This window comes from Artemia sp. Qi Xiang Cuo, chromosome 1 (genome assembly GCF_049724085.1).
Source record: "Artemia sp. Qi Xiang Cuo chromosome 1, ASM4972408v1, whole genome shotgun sequence".
NCBI lineage: Eukaryota > Metazoa > Arthropoda > Branchiopoda > Anostraca > Artemiidae > Artemia > Artemia sp. Qi Xiang Cuo.
Window position 1 is genome coordinate 56,879,457 of NC_142794.1, and position 13,872 is coordinate 56,893,328.

A 13,872-nucleotide genomic window follows, 5' to 3' on the forward strand; every position below is an offset into this window, starting at 1 on the left:
ACATAGCTTTACTTCATTTTTTAAAGGTTAATTTAGACGAGGTTACGTGCGTGCACGTAACCTCGTCTAACCTACACATTGCAAAAAGTGAGCAGTACGAAAACTCCACGTTTTCAACCAGACTGGTTTTTTAGGGACCAATCAGGAGAGACATGCACAGTCGAAATAGCTTTATTTCACTTTTTCTACGGTTCATTTAGACGAGGCTACGTGCGCGCACGTAACCTCGTCTAAATTAACCTCGTCTAAATTATATTAACCTCTAAATTATATAACCTCGTCTAAATTATATTAAAAAATATAAGAATTATTTATTTAACAGAAATCCTCGCTTTTTGAACGAACACCATGTAATGAAAAAATCACAATGGCTTAAAACAACAGAGCCCCTCAAACCCCGTAAAGCCATTTTAAAAGGTAAATCAATTATTTATTTAACAGAAATCCTCGTTTTCAATTGAACAGAAAAAATATAAGAATTATTTATCTAACAGAAATCCTCGCTTTCAATTTAACGGACAAAAAATATAAGAATTATTTATTTAACATAAATCCTCGCTTTTTTAACGAACACAATTTAAATAAAAAATAAAACGGCTTATAACAACAGAGCCCCTCAAACCCCGTAAAGACATTTTAAAAGGTATAACAATTATTTATTTAACAGAAATCCTCGCCTTCAATTGAACGGAAAAAATATAAGAATTATTTATCTAACGGAGATCCTCGCTTTCAATTCAACGTAAAAAATATAAGAATTTTTTATTTAACAGAAAGCCTCGCTTTTTGACCGAACACCATGTAAAGAAAAAATCAAAGTGCTTAGAACAACAGAGCCCGTCAAACCCCGTAAAGCCATTTTAAAAGGTATAACAATTATTTATTTAACAGAAATCCTCGTCTTCAATTTAACGGAAAAAATATACGAATGATTTATCAAACGTAATGCCTCTCCTACTATAGCACGGAAAAAATTATTGATTTTTTATCCTCAAAGACCTTCTCGATTTTTGACCGAAAGCAGTGTCAAGAAAAAATAGCTCACCTTAGAACGCAAGTGACCGTCAAACCCCGTCCCGTACGTAACTAAGTACACCAAAATATAAATAGAACTGACATCCTTGACTTCAATTTAACGGAAAAAATATAAGAATGATTTATATAACAAAAATCCTCGCTTTTTGAACAAACATCATGTAAAAAAAAAATCACACGGCTTAAAAGGACAGAGTCCCTCAAACCCCGTAAAGTCATTTTAAAAGGTATAACAATTATTTATTTAACTGAAATCCTCGCTTTCAATTTAACGGAAAAAATATAAGAATTATTTATTTAACAGAAATCCTCGCTTTTTGAAGGAACGCCATGTAAAGAAAAAATACATTTCCGATTCGTCGTTAGGCATTTTTCAAATTTATAACAAAATACTTGAGTTAACAACTCCTTCGGGCCTCCAAAATTGACCCTTCCCCTCCTTGCTCTCAGAAATCAAAAGACTAGTTATTTTCTTGCGAAAACACACAAAATCAGAAAAAATAACTGAACCCCCCATGTAACTGAACCCCGGGATAACCGAAACCCCGTACCCCTGCACCCCCCCTGGACCGGAACCCCGGTCTAACCGCCACCCTGTACAACTGAACCTCCGTGCTACTCGACCACATTTAACTAATCCCCGTGTAACTGAATCCGCATGTAACTGAGCTCTCGTGCAACTCAAATCCCTCAAAACACTTTTCAGCCATTTCTTGTTAATTTTTTTATTTATAAACTATTTGAAATTTACAACACTGTGCAAATCATCACTTGTGTATTATACAGACCACATCGGAGAGGTAAAGCTAGGTCAAGTCACAATGTCATTCTATCGTTACTTTTCAATTAATCTATTGAATACCTTCTACCAATGTCTCTTGTAGGCGTCAAATCTATTAAGTATCTGAGCATATTCTTTGTATTGTTGATGCAAGCATCCCATTCTTTAATTGCCCGTGAGGCATTCTTAACCATCGCAATACCTTTACGCAAATACCTTTTCGCAAAAATCGCACAAATCTCGTAAACTAAAGAAGTAATTACCCTTTTCAAAAACATTAGTCCTTCTATTAATGAACCCATGAAACGAAACCAGTCTGATAGCATCACACAATCTCGCTCCTAGTTCCAAAAACGGACTGCATGTAGCGTTCGTAGTAATAGGTTTAAAAACCTATTAGCCAAGTTAAAAAAAAAAAACCTACTAATCAACTTACAGATGAATGACCACGGATTTAACCTAAAAAAAACTTGTACAACCTGTTTGGTACGGGGGCGTACGCAGAGTATAAGGTTCTACCAGAAAAACCTGTTTGGTACGGGGGCGTTGGCAAAATGGTACTTCCTTCTCTACTGACTAATTTAAAAAATTTTTTTTCTTAATTTCAATAGGATACATTTGGGGAAAATGGCGGTCAAGAGCGAGAGGCTGATTGTCCTCTGTTTACCTTTGATTTTTCAAAATTGAACTTGAAATTTCAATGTCCAATTAAATGAGCGTTTTTCAAAGTTTTTACGACCATCCCTTCTATAAAATCCTTAAATTTTAACAATGAGTAACTTGGAATAACCTACAGCCTTTATAGGACTGTGGGGGTTTTTGTTAATCACGTTTGTTATTCACGTTTTATTGTTCGAATGGAAATTGAAGCTTTTAGTGCCCTTTTTAAAGGTAAAAACGTGATTGGAGGACAACCCCCGCCCCCGGGAAAAACACCTCCTGTGAAATATACCTCTGGGAAATGCCACCTCGCAGAAAAATACTCCCCCACTGGAAAATACCTCCCCATGAAAAATATTCCGCCAAAAAATACCCCTTGTGGTTGGTTGGTATCCAATCAATTTCGATTTATAAAAAAAGACTAGAACTGTCTAGGGCTTATAACCAATTTGTACCTCAATCATCCTCTCGTCTCTCCCTTAGAGCTTATTCGGTACTTATCCGAAGGCTCAATGAGAGCTGAGATGTTTTGGCATAAAAATGCGCCCTTTGAGGTATCTCCCTCTCTCCCTAGCTACAAAACAATAAGAGAATCCCATTGCAGAAGTTTCAGTACATTTTAAGTTTTGTAATTTGTCCATTTATTACAGATAGTATTTATTATTGGGAAACATAAGGACATTTTTTGCTTGGGAGTTTTCTGAAGGGTGGGGGAGAGTTTCTGGATGATTTTCCACGAGAACAACATTTTGGAATAGAGGTGGGGGGGCAAGACTTACACATAATTTCCTCTTTTCCACCTTCCTTAGCACTTCTCAGCTAAAACTAAAAAATAACAGAAACCAAAATAAAATATTCAAAAATGGAAAACCATATTTTCCAGAGGAGGGTTTTCTTTGAGGTAAGGGGGGGGGGGGGGGGTTAAACGCCTAGACCCGTAGACAGTGGCAGGGTGAAGGAAAACCCCATTAAGAGACATAAAAACAGGTGAAATAAATCTGGCTTTAAGTATTTGTGACGTCTGATTTTCTTTGTTTTTGTGACAACAAGACAGAGCTCTTTCCTTAATCATCTTGACAGTCATTTATGTTATGACTTTAAAAAGCAAACACTTCCAACAAGGTTGAACATTTTTTTTTATAATTTTTTTTTATAATTCTATTGACTTCGATCTAATGAGGTTTACTTTAAACAGTTTGTCCTTTTTCTTTTATTAATTAAAACAAAATTTTCCGACAAAGAAGTTTTTCAAAGAAAAGTAAAGACCATATTAAACTTACGACGAAAAATAAAATAGGTAACTATAATAACTCAGACTCAGAACGACCAGGTAAAATTTTTAAAGAATAAATGAAACCCAAAACGAACAGAAATTAAATAGACAATCATATAAAAAAAAAACATGTAGCAGGTACTAATATAAATGAGTAAACAAATCTTAAAACGAGTAAAGCTTAAATTTAATGCAAATCAAGCTTAAAACGAGCAAAAAGTATTTATCTATTGAAATATAAATGAAACCCAAAACGAACAAAATTAAATAAACAATCATAGCAAATATAAATGAATAAATAAATCTTAAAGTGACTGAAACTTAAATTGAAAATATATATTGAACATGAACGAACAAAAATCCCAACAAACAAGAATTTGGGCACTTCCTTCTTTTCTCAATGTAAAAGTCTAAAGCAGTAGTATTGTCATAAGGCTTTCTACGGGAGCCCTCAACAGTTCATACGGGAGCCCTATCCTTTTTCCATAGGATTTCTATGAGAGCCCTGGTTCCAGCTGACAAGATTCCGATGACAGCCCCTCGCGCTTTAAATAGGTCCATAGGAAAATAGCATGAAATTTTAAATGGTCACATAGCGGATTCCTACAGATTTCTATGATATGTCCTGGCAAGATTCCCGGTGTTCCAATTTTTTTGAATATTGGCAAGATTCCAAGCGCATGCACTGGCAAGATTCTAACCCTGGCAAGATTCCGAGTGCATGCTCTGTATCCAGATGACACAATTGTGTTTCACTTAGACAAATGGTCCATTTTTACAAAAAGTAGTCTTAACTAACTGAAAGAGTGTATCAGTTCTTCGTTTTAGTCTTATTGCACGGGTAATTAAGGAACATTTAATATATTTTTTATATTTTTATGTGTTTTCTTAGAAAAATGGTCCCTTATTACAAAACATAGTATTAACTAGCTGAAATAGTCCATAAATTCTTCATTTTAGTTATATAGCAGTGGTAATCCAGGAACATTTAACACCTTTTTCTGTGTTTTCTTACACAAATGGTCCAATATTTGAAAACTCAGTCTTAACCAACTGAAAGAATGCATAAATTCTTCATTTTAGTCATATTGCACCGGTAATTAAGGAACATTTAATATATTTTTTTCTTTTTTTTGTGTGTGTTTTCTTAGAGAAATGGACCATTATTACAAAACTTAGTATTAACTAGCTGAAATAGTCCATAAATTATTCATTTTAGTCATATCGCACGGGTAATCAAGAAACATCTAATACATTTTTCTGTTTTCTGTGTTTTCTTAGACCAATGAGTTATTATTACAAAATTTAGTCTTAACTAACTGAATGGGTGCATAAATTCTATATTCTAGTCAGATTGCACGGGTAATTAAGGAACATTTAATATTTTTTTCTATTTTTTTGGTTTTCTTAGAGAAATGGACAATTATTACAAAACTTAGTATTAAGTAGCTGAAAGAGAGCATAAATTCTTCGTTTCTATTTATTTCTATTTTTGCTTGTTTTCTTAGAGAAATGGCCACGCTATGCAAAATTTAGCCTTAACTTGCCAAAAGTCAGAGTTGGACTCGGAATTTTGAAAATGCATCGTTTTTTATGATAGTTTTCGCTTTGTTGATTATTGATTTTGATGTTTGCTCATTTTGGTTTAATGGAATTCTTTAATTTTCTTTGAAAAACTTGGATTTTGTTTCACCCCTAAAATAAGCTGGTGAATCTAAACTAAAAAGTATATTTTTTTAACAGCGATCAGTCGGTATTTCTTTCCTAGAGCGTGAATTTCCAAGCAATTCACGCCACACTACCTTACTATATCTACTTTGTGACACCCCTGAGACACCCGTCATCAATATTTTAAGCGTCTTCCAACGTTTGAACACCCTCAATTGATATATTTTGTATTGCTATTATTTTCCAACAATTCCCGACACTGTGGCAAACTACTACTACTCTGCGAAACCCCACTGACATCACTTCATCATTACTAAAATATTTTCAGACATTTCTTGTTAAAAATTAAAGATTCAGCCTATTGATTCAAGCTTATCGCAAGCCAAGCCATTCAAGTTAACCTTCAAAACACTCCCACACAATCACAGCTTTACACGCCAGCCAACTACGTGGCATCCCCCCTCATCACCCCTAAGGTGATGAGTTTTTTTTTCGAACAACAAGAAGTCAGCATACCTTACATAGAGCGTGATACTCCAAGGAATTCACGCCAAAGTGCCACACTATAACTACTTTGTAGCACCCCTGTGACACACGTCATCAACATTTTAAGCGTTTTCTAGCGTTCGAACACCCTCAATTAAAATATTTTTGATTGCTAATATTTTTCAAAGATAACCTTCAAAACGCTCCCACACCATCACAGCTTTACATACCAGCCATCCACGTGACATCCCCCTTTCACCCCTGGGATATTTTCAACCTTTTCACTCCGAAAATAAGCTTGTAACTCTAAATTTAACAGTATATTTTTTTGAACAGTGAGAGCTCAGCATTTCTTTCCTAGAGCGTGATACTCCAAGCAATTCACCCCACAGAACCACACTAAAACTACCATGTGGCAACCCTGCAACACCTGTCATCAACATTTTAAGCGTTTTCTAACGTTTGAACACCTTGAATGGATATGTTTTTCATTGCAATTATTTCCCAATGATTCCCGGTTCTGTGATCTTCCCCCCTGAATCTTCAAGAAATTTTGAAGATGTTTTACTACTAGCACGCAGTCACCAAGCTTACCACATCGAATTTTCCATTATTTACATGTTTTCATAGAAAAAGCAGCAAATTCTATATTTCTTATGGATAGGCGCGTGAAACCTCAACATTAAGGTTCTTTGATCTGCTGTACTTAATGCTGTAACTTTTTCTATACCTTAGAAAAAATCCGGAACGGAACTTGATCTTTTTCTCTTGTTTGAGAAGATTCACAATCAAAGTTGAAAATTTTTCTCTTTGTTGGAAAAAAATCAGAATGGAAGTTTAACATTTTTATTCCATGGAAAAATTCAGAAGATAACTTGAATTTTTCTTCTCTTCTTTGAGAAAATTTGGAACCTAAGCGGAACTTTCTTTCTTCGGAAAAATTCAGTATATAGGTATAACTTTTTCCATCTTCTACCTAAAATTAAGAAGTGAAGTGAGACTTTTTTTCATCGCTGGAAATATTCAGAAGCGAAGTGAAACTTCTTTCTCTTCTTTGAGAAAATTCAGAAATCAACTAGAACTTTTTCTATTTTCTGGAAAAATTCGGAATCAAAATGTAACAAAATTTAACTCAGAAGATAACTTGAACTTTTTTTCTCTTCGTTCAGAAAATTCCAAACTAAAGTAGAACTTTCTCTCTTCGTAGGAAATCTCAGAACTGAAGTGAAACTTTTTATATCTTCTACCGAAAATTCAGACTCGAGTTTTAAACTTTTTCTCTTCTCCGGAAAATATTCAGCATCGAAACTTAGGTTTTTCTCACTTCCATTGAAAAATCCAGAGGAGAACTTGAACTTTTTTCTTTGAAAAATTCACAACAGATTTGGAAATTTTTTTATCTTCGTTGGTAAATTGTAGAACCGGAGTATATATTTTTTTCTTCATTGAAAAATTCAGAATTGAAGTGTAACTTTTTTCTCTTCTCCGGAAAAATTCAGTAAAGAACTTAAACTATTCTTCTCCTCTTTGAGAAAATTCAGAAATTTAGTGGATCTTTTTTTTTCATTGAGAGAAATCAGAACTGATGTTTAACTTTTTCTCTTTTTTGGAAAATTTAGAATTGAAGTTTAACATTATTCTATTCTCTTCAAAAAATTCAGAATCAAACCTTAGTATTTTTCACTTCTATGGAAAAATCCAGAAGAGAACGTAAGCTTTTTTTCTACTTTGAAAATTCAGAACAGAAGTGGAACTTTTATATCTTTGTTCTTCACTTCTTTGACAAAACTCAGAACTAAATTGGAACTCTTTCTTTTTTGGGAAAACTCAGAACTGAAGAATAACTTTTCTTCCTTCTTCGGAAAAAATTCAGAGTCGAAGTATAACTTTTTCTATCTTCTACCGAAAATTCGTAAGTGAAGTAAGACTTTTTTCTCTTCACTGACAAGTTCAGAAGTGAAGTGAGACTTCGTTTTCCTATTTGAGAAAATTCATAATTGAACTGAAACTACTTCTATTTTCTTGATCAATTAAGAAACAAAATGTAACTTTTTCTCTTCCTTGAGAAAATTAAAAAGAGAACTTGAACCTTTTTTCTCTTCACTTGAGAAAATTCCAAACTAAAGTGGAACTTTCTCACTTCTTAGGAAAACTCAGAACTGAAGTGTAACTTTTTATATCTTCTACTGAAAATTCGGAGTCTAAGTTTAACATTTTCTCTTCATTGGAATATAAATCACAATTGGACATTAACATGTTTCTCTTCTATGGAAATTCAGAAGAGAAATTGAACTATTCCTCACTTCTTTGTGAAAATTCAGAATTGAACTGGAACTACTTCTATTCTCTGGAAAAATTCGGAATCGAAATATAACTTTTTCTCTTCCTTGAGAAAATTCAGAAGAGAGCGTGAACTTTTTTCTCCTCGTTGAAAAAAATACCGACTAAAGTGGAACTTTCTCTCTTCTTAGGAAAACTCAGAACGAAAGTGTAACTTTTTCTATCTTCTACCAATAATTCAGAGTCGAATTTTAACATTTTTCTCTTTATTGGAAAAAAATCACAATTAAACATTAATATTTCTCTCTTCTATGGAAAAATTCAGAAGAGAACTTGAGGTTTTCCTCACTTCTTTGAGAAAACTCGGAATTAAAGTGAAACTTTCTCTCTTCTTTGGAAAGAATTCGGAGTATAGCTTTTTCAATCTTCTAACGAAAATTCAAAATTGAGACTTCAGTCTATTCACCGAGAAAGTGCAGAAAAGAACTCGAACTTTTTTCTCTTTGTTTAGACAATTCCGAATTGAACTGGAACTATTTCTCTTGTTTGGAAAATTCACAATTGGACATTAACATTTCTCTCGTCATTTGAAAAAATTCAGAATTGAAATATAACTTTTCTATCTTCTATCGAAAATTCAGAATTGAAGTGAAGCTTCTTTTGCTTCATTGAGAAAATTCAGAATTGAACTGGACTATTTCTATACTTTGGAAAAAATTTGTAATCGAAATGTAACTTTTTTCTCTTCCTTGAGAAAATTTTGAAGAGAACTTGAACTTTTTTCTGTTCGAGGAGAAAATTCTGACTAAAGTGGAACTCTCTCTATTCTTAGGAAAACTCAGAACTAAAGTTTAACTTTTCTCTATCTTCTACCGAAAATTCAGTGCTGAAGTTTAACATTTTTATCTTCATCGGAAGAAAAATTCACAATTGAACATAAACATTTTTCTCTTCTATGGAAATTCAGAAAAGAAATTGAACTTTTCCTCACTTCTTTGAGAAAACTCAGAATTGAAGTGGAACTTCCTCTCTTCTTTGGAGAAAAATTCAGAATCTAAGTATAACTTTTTCCATCTTCTACCTAAAATTCAGAATTGAGACTTCATTCTCTTCACTGAGAAAACTCAAAAGAGAACTTGATCTTTTTTTCCTCTTTGCTTAGAAAATTCTGAATTGAACTGGAACTATTTTTCTTGTTTGTAAAAAAATTATAATTGAACCTTAACATTTCTCTCTTCACTTGAAAAAATTCAGAATCGAAATATAGCTTTTTTATCTTCTACCCGAGATTCAGAAATGAAGTGAGACTTCTTTCGCTTTATTGGGAAAATTCAGAATTGAACTGGAATTTTTTCTATTCTTTGGAAAAATTAGGAATCGAAGTGTAACTTTTTTCTCTTCCTTGAGAAAATTCAGAAGAGAACTTGAACTTTTTTTCTCTTCATTGAGAAAATTCCGAATTTAAGATGAACTTATTCTTCTTAAGAAAAATTCAGAACTGAATAGTAATTTTTTCTCTCTTCTTTGGAAAAAATCTGAGTCGAACCTTTAAATTTTTCTCTTCTTTGATAAATTCAGAAGACAAATGGAACTTTTTTCTTTTTTGACAGAATTTAGATTTGAAGTCTAACTTCAGTTAACTACATTAGATTAACTAAATTTAAGTTAGAATTTGTTAACTTAGGTTAGCATTATCGATCATGCTAACCTAAGTTAAATGAACCTTACTTAAATTTAGTTAACTTAATGTAGTTAACTTAAGTTACACTTCAGTTTTGAATTTTTTCAGTGAAGAAATAAGTACAAGTTTTCTTCCGAATTTATCAAAGAAGAGAAAAATTAAAAGTTCGATTCAGAATTTTTCCAAATAAGAGAGAAAAACAAATTACAGTTTGTTCTGAGTTTTCCTAAAGAATAAGAATTTAAATTCAGTTCGGAATTTTCTCAGCGAAGAGAAAAATAGTTCCAATTCTCCTATGAATTTATTCAAGGAAGAGAAAAAAGCTAAATTTTGATTCCAAATTTTTTTCAAAGAATAGAAATGTTTCCAGTTATATTCTGAATTTTCTTAGTGACACTTTAGAAGTCTCACTTCACTTTTGAATTTTTGGTAGAAGATAGACGAACTGTTATTTCGATTTTGAATTTTTTTCAAAGAAGAGAGAAAGTTTCATTTTAATTCTATGTTTTCTTAAAGAAGTGAAGAAAAGTTCAAGTTCTCTTCTGAATTTTTCCATTGAAGAGAAAAATGTTAATGTTCAATTGTGAATTTTTTACAAAGGAGAAAATAGTTCCAGCTCGATTCGGAATTTTCTAGACAAAGAGAAAAAAGTTCAAGTTTTCTTCTGAATTTTTAGCAGTGAAAAAAATGAAGTCCTACTTCTGAATTTTCGGTAGAAGATGGAAAAAGCTATACTTTGATTCTTAATTTTTTCTAAAGAAGAGAGAAAGTTCCACTTTAATTCTTAGTTTTCTCAAAGAAGTGAGTTAAAGTTCAAGTTCTCTTCTAAATTTCAATAGAAGAGAAAAATTAATATTCAATTGTGATTTTTTTTCCAATGAAGAGAAAAATGTTAAACTTCGACTCGGAATTTTCGGTAGAAAATGGAAAAAGAGCTAACTTCAGTTTTGAGTTTTCCTAAGAAGAGGGAAAACTCCACTTCAGTCGGAATTTTCTCAACGAAGAGAAAAAATTTCAAGTTCTCTTCTGAATTTTCTCAAACTATTGAGGAAAAGTTCAAGTTATTTTCTGAATTTCCATGGAAGAGAAAAACTTTAATGTTAACTTGTGATTTTTTTTCCAATGAAAAGAAAAATGTTGAACTTCGACTCTGAATTTTCGGAAGAAGGTAGAAAAAGTTACACTTCAGTTCTGAGTTTTCCTAAGAAGAGAGAAGGTTCCACTTTAGTTCGAAAGTTTCTCAACGAAGACAAAAAAGTTCAAGTTCTCTTCTGAATTTTCTTAAGGAAAAGAAAAAGTTACATTTTGTTTCTGAATTTTTTCAGAGAATAGAAATAGTTACAGTTCAATTCTGAATCTTCTCAAAGAAGAAAAAGAAGTCTCACTTCACTTCTAAATTTTTTTTAGTGAAGAGAAATAAATTTCACTTCACTTCTGAATTTTCGTTAGAAGATGGAAAAAGTTAAACTTCGACTCTGAATTTTCTTCCGAAGAAGGGCAAAAAGTTATCCTTCAGTTCTGAGTTCTCCTAAAGAAGAAAAATTTCACTTTAGTTCTGAGTTTTCTCAAAGAAGTGAAGAACGAAGATAAAAAAAGTTCCACTTCTGTTCTGAATTTTTCAAAGAAAAAAAAAAGTTCAAGTTCTCTTCTGGATTTTTCCATGGAAGTTGAAAAATGCTAAGGTTTGATTCTGAGTTTTTTCCAGAGAAGATAAAAATGTTAAACTTCAATTCTAAATTTTCCAAAGAAGAGAAAAAAGTAACAAATCAGTCCTGAGTTCCCTCAAAGAAGAAAAAAGATCCACTCAAGTTCTGAATTTTCTCAAAGAAGAAAAGAATAGTTCAAGTTCTCTTCTGAATTTTTCCACAGAAGAGAAAAAAGTTACACTTTAATTCTGAATTTTTCCAAGGAAGAGAAAAAGATGTACTCCGGGTCTGTGATTCTTCAGCGAAGATAAAAAAGTTCCATTTCTGCTGTGAATTTTTTAAAGAAGAAAAAAGTTCATGTTCCCTTCTTGATTTTCCCATGGAAGTGAGAAAATGCTAGGGTTCGATTTTGAATTTTTTCCAGAGAAGAGAAAAATGTTAAACGTCGAGTTTGAATTTCTTAAGTTATCTTCTGAATTTTTCATGGAATAGAAATGTCCAATTTCCACTTTGAATTTTTTCCAAAGAAGAGAAAAATGTTGAACTTTGATTCTGAATCCTCTCATAGAAGCAACAAAGATCAAGTTCTGTTCAGGATTTTTCCCGAAGAAGAGAAAAGTTACAGCATCAATTACAGCACATCAAAGAATGTTAGTGTTGATATTTTACGCGCCTATCCATAAGAAATATAGAATTTGTTGATTTGAGAAAATTCAAAAGAGAACTTGAACCTTTTTTCTCTTCACTTGAGAAAATTCCAAACTAAAGTGGAACTTTCTCACTTCTTAGGAAAACTCAGAACTGAAGTGTAACTTTTTATATCTTCTACTGAAAATTCAGAGTCGAAGTTTAACATTTTTTTCTTCATTGGAATAAAAATCACAATTGGACATTAATATGTTTCTCTTCTATGAAAATTCAGAAGAGAAATTGAACTATTCCTCACTTCTTTTAGAAAATTCAGAATTGAACTGGAACTACTTCTATTCTCTGGAAAAATTCGGAATCGAAATTTTACTTTTTCATCAATTACAGCACATCAAAGAATGTTAGTGTTGAGGTTTTACGCGCCTATCCATAAGAAATATAGAATTTTTTGATTTTTCGAAGAAAATATGTAAATAATGGAAAATTAGATGTGGTAATACTGATGAATGTGTGCTAATAGTAAAAAACTTAACAATTTTGTAAAGAGTCAGGGGGAGAAATCTTAGAAAATATTGGCTATTCACTGTATAAGTGAAAAATCGTCGATAATTTTGCCTGTAATGTAAATTTGTATTCTACTGAAGCAAATTTGTTATTTGAAAAAGCCGAAACACTCGCAAAGAATATAATGGGTCTTGGTAAATCTTACAGAGTTTACCAAGAAACGTAGCCTTTTGTGCCTATCCAAAATAAATGTAGAATTTGTTGCCAGAGTTGTAATAGTGTGACACAGTTCCGGGAATAGGTGGAAAATAATAGAAAAAGAAAATGTATCCATTGAGGGTGTTCGAGCGTCAGAAGAAGCTTAAAATGTTGATGACGGGTGTCGCAGGGTGCCGCAAAGTAGTTACAGTGTGCTACTGTGGCGTGAATTGCTTTGAGTATCACGATCTAGGAAAGAAATGCTGAGTTCTCGCTGTTCAAAAAAATAAATTGTTTTATTTAGATTTACCAGCTGGTTTTCGAAGTGAAATGGTTGAAAATATCCTAGGGATGATAAGGGGGATGCCATGTGGATGGCAGACGTGTAATGTCATAGTGAAGGGGGGTTTTGTGGAGCATCATGAATGGCTGGATTTGCGACAATCTTGAACCAATGGGTTTAATGAATAATTGTTAACAAGAAATGTCTTAAAAATATTTTGGAATGATGATTTGATGTCAGTGGGGTGCCGCTAAGTAGTAATAGTGTGGCACAGCGCCGGGAATCGTTGTACAATAATGGCAATAAAGAATATATCCATTGAGGGTGTTCAAGCGTTAGAAGACGCTTAAAATGTTGATGACGGGGGTCTCAGGGGTCCCATAAAGTAGTTATAGTGTGGTACTGTGGCATGAATTGCTTGGGATATCACGCTCTAGGGAAGAAATGTCGAGTTTTTGCTGTTCAAAAAATATTCTGTTTAGTTTGGATTCAAAATTTTATTTTCGGAGTGAAAAGGTTGGAAATATTCTAGAGGTAATGAGGGGGGATAACACGTGGATGGCAGGCACATAAGGCCGTGAGGGCGTGGGAGTGTTTTGAAGGCTGTCGTTGGAAAATAATAGCAATAGAAAATTTACCCATTGAGGGTGATTAAGCGTTAGAATACGCTTAAATATTGATGATGGGTGTCACAGGGGTGCCACAAAGTAGTTATATTTTGGTACTGTG

At 32.9% G+C, this 13,872-nt stretch overlaps 1 protein-coding gene across 1 annotated transcript in view; it reads right to left on the bottom strand.

Moving 5' to 3' along the window:
* The window catches only part of LOC148956508 (uncharacterized), a 166,867-nt gene that overhangs the window by 126,653 nt on the left and 26,342 nt on the right, over positions 1-13,872 (bottom strand). The window lies entirely within an intron of this gene.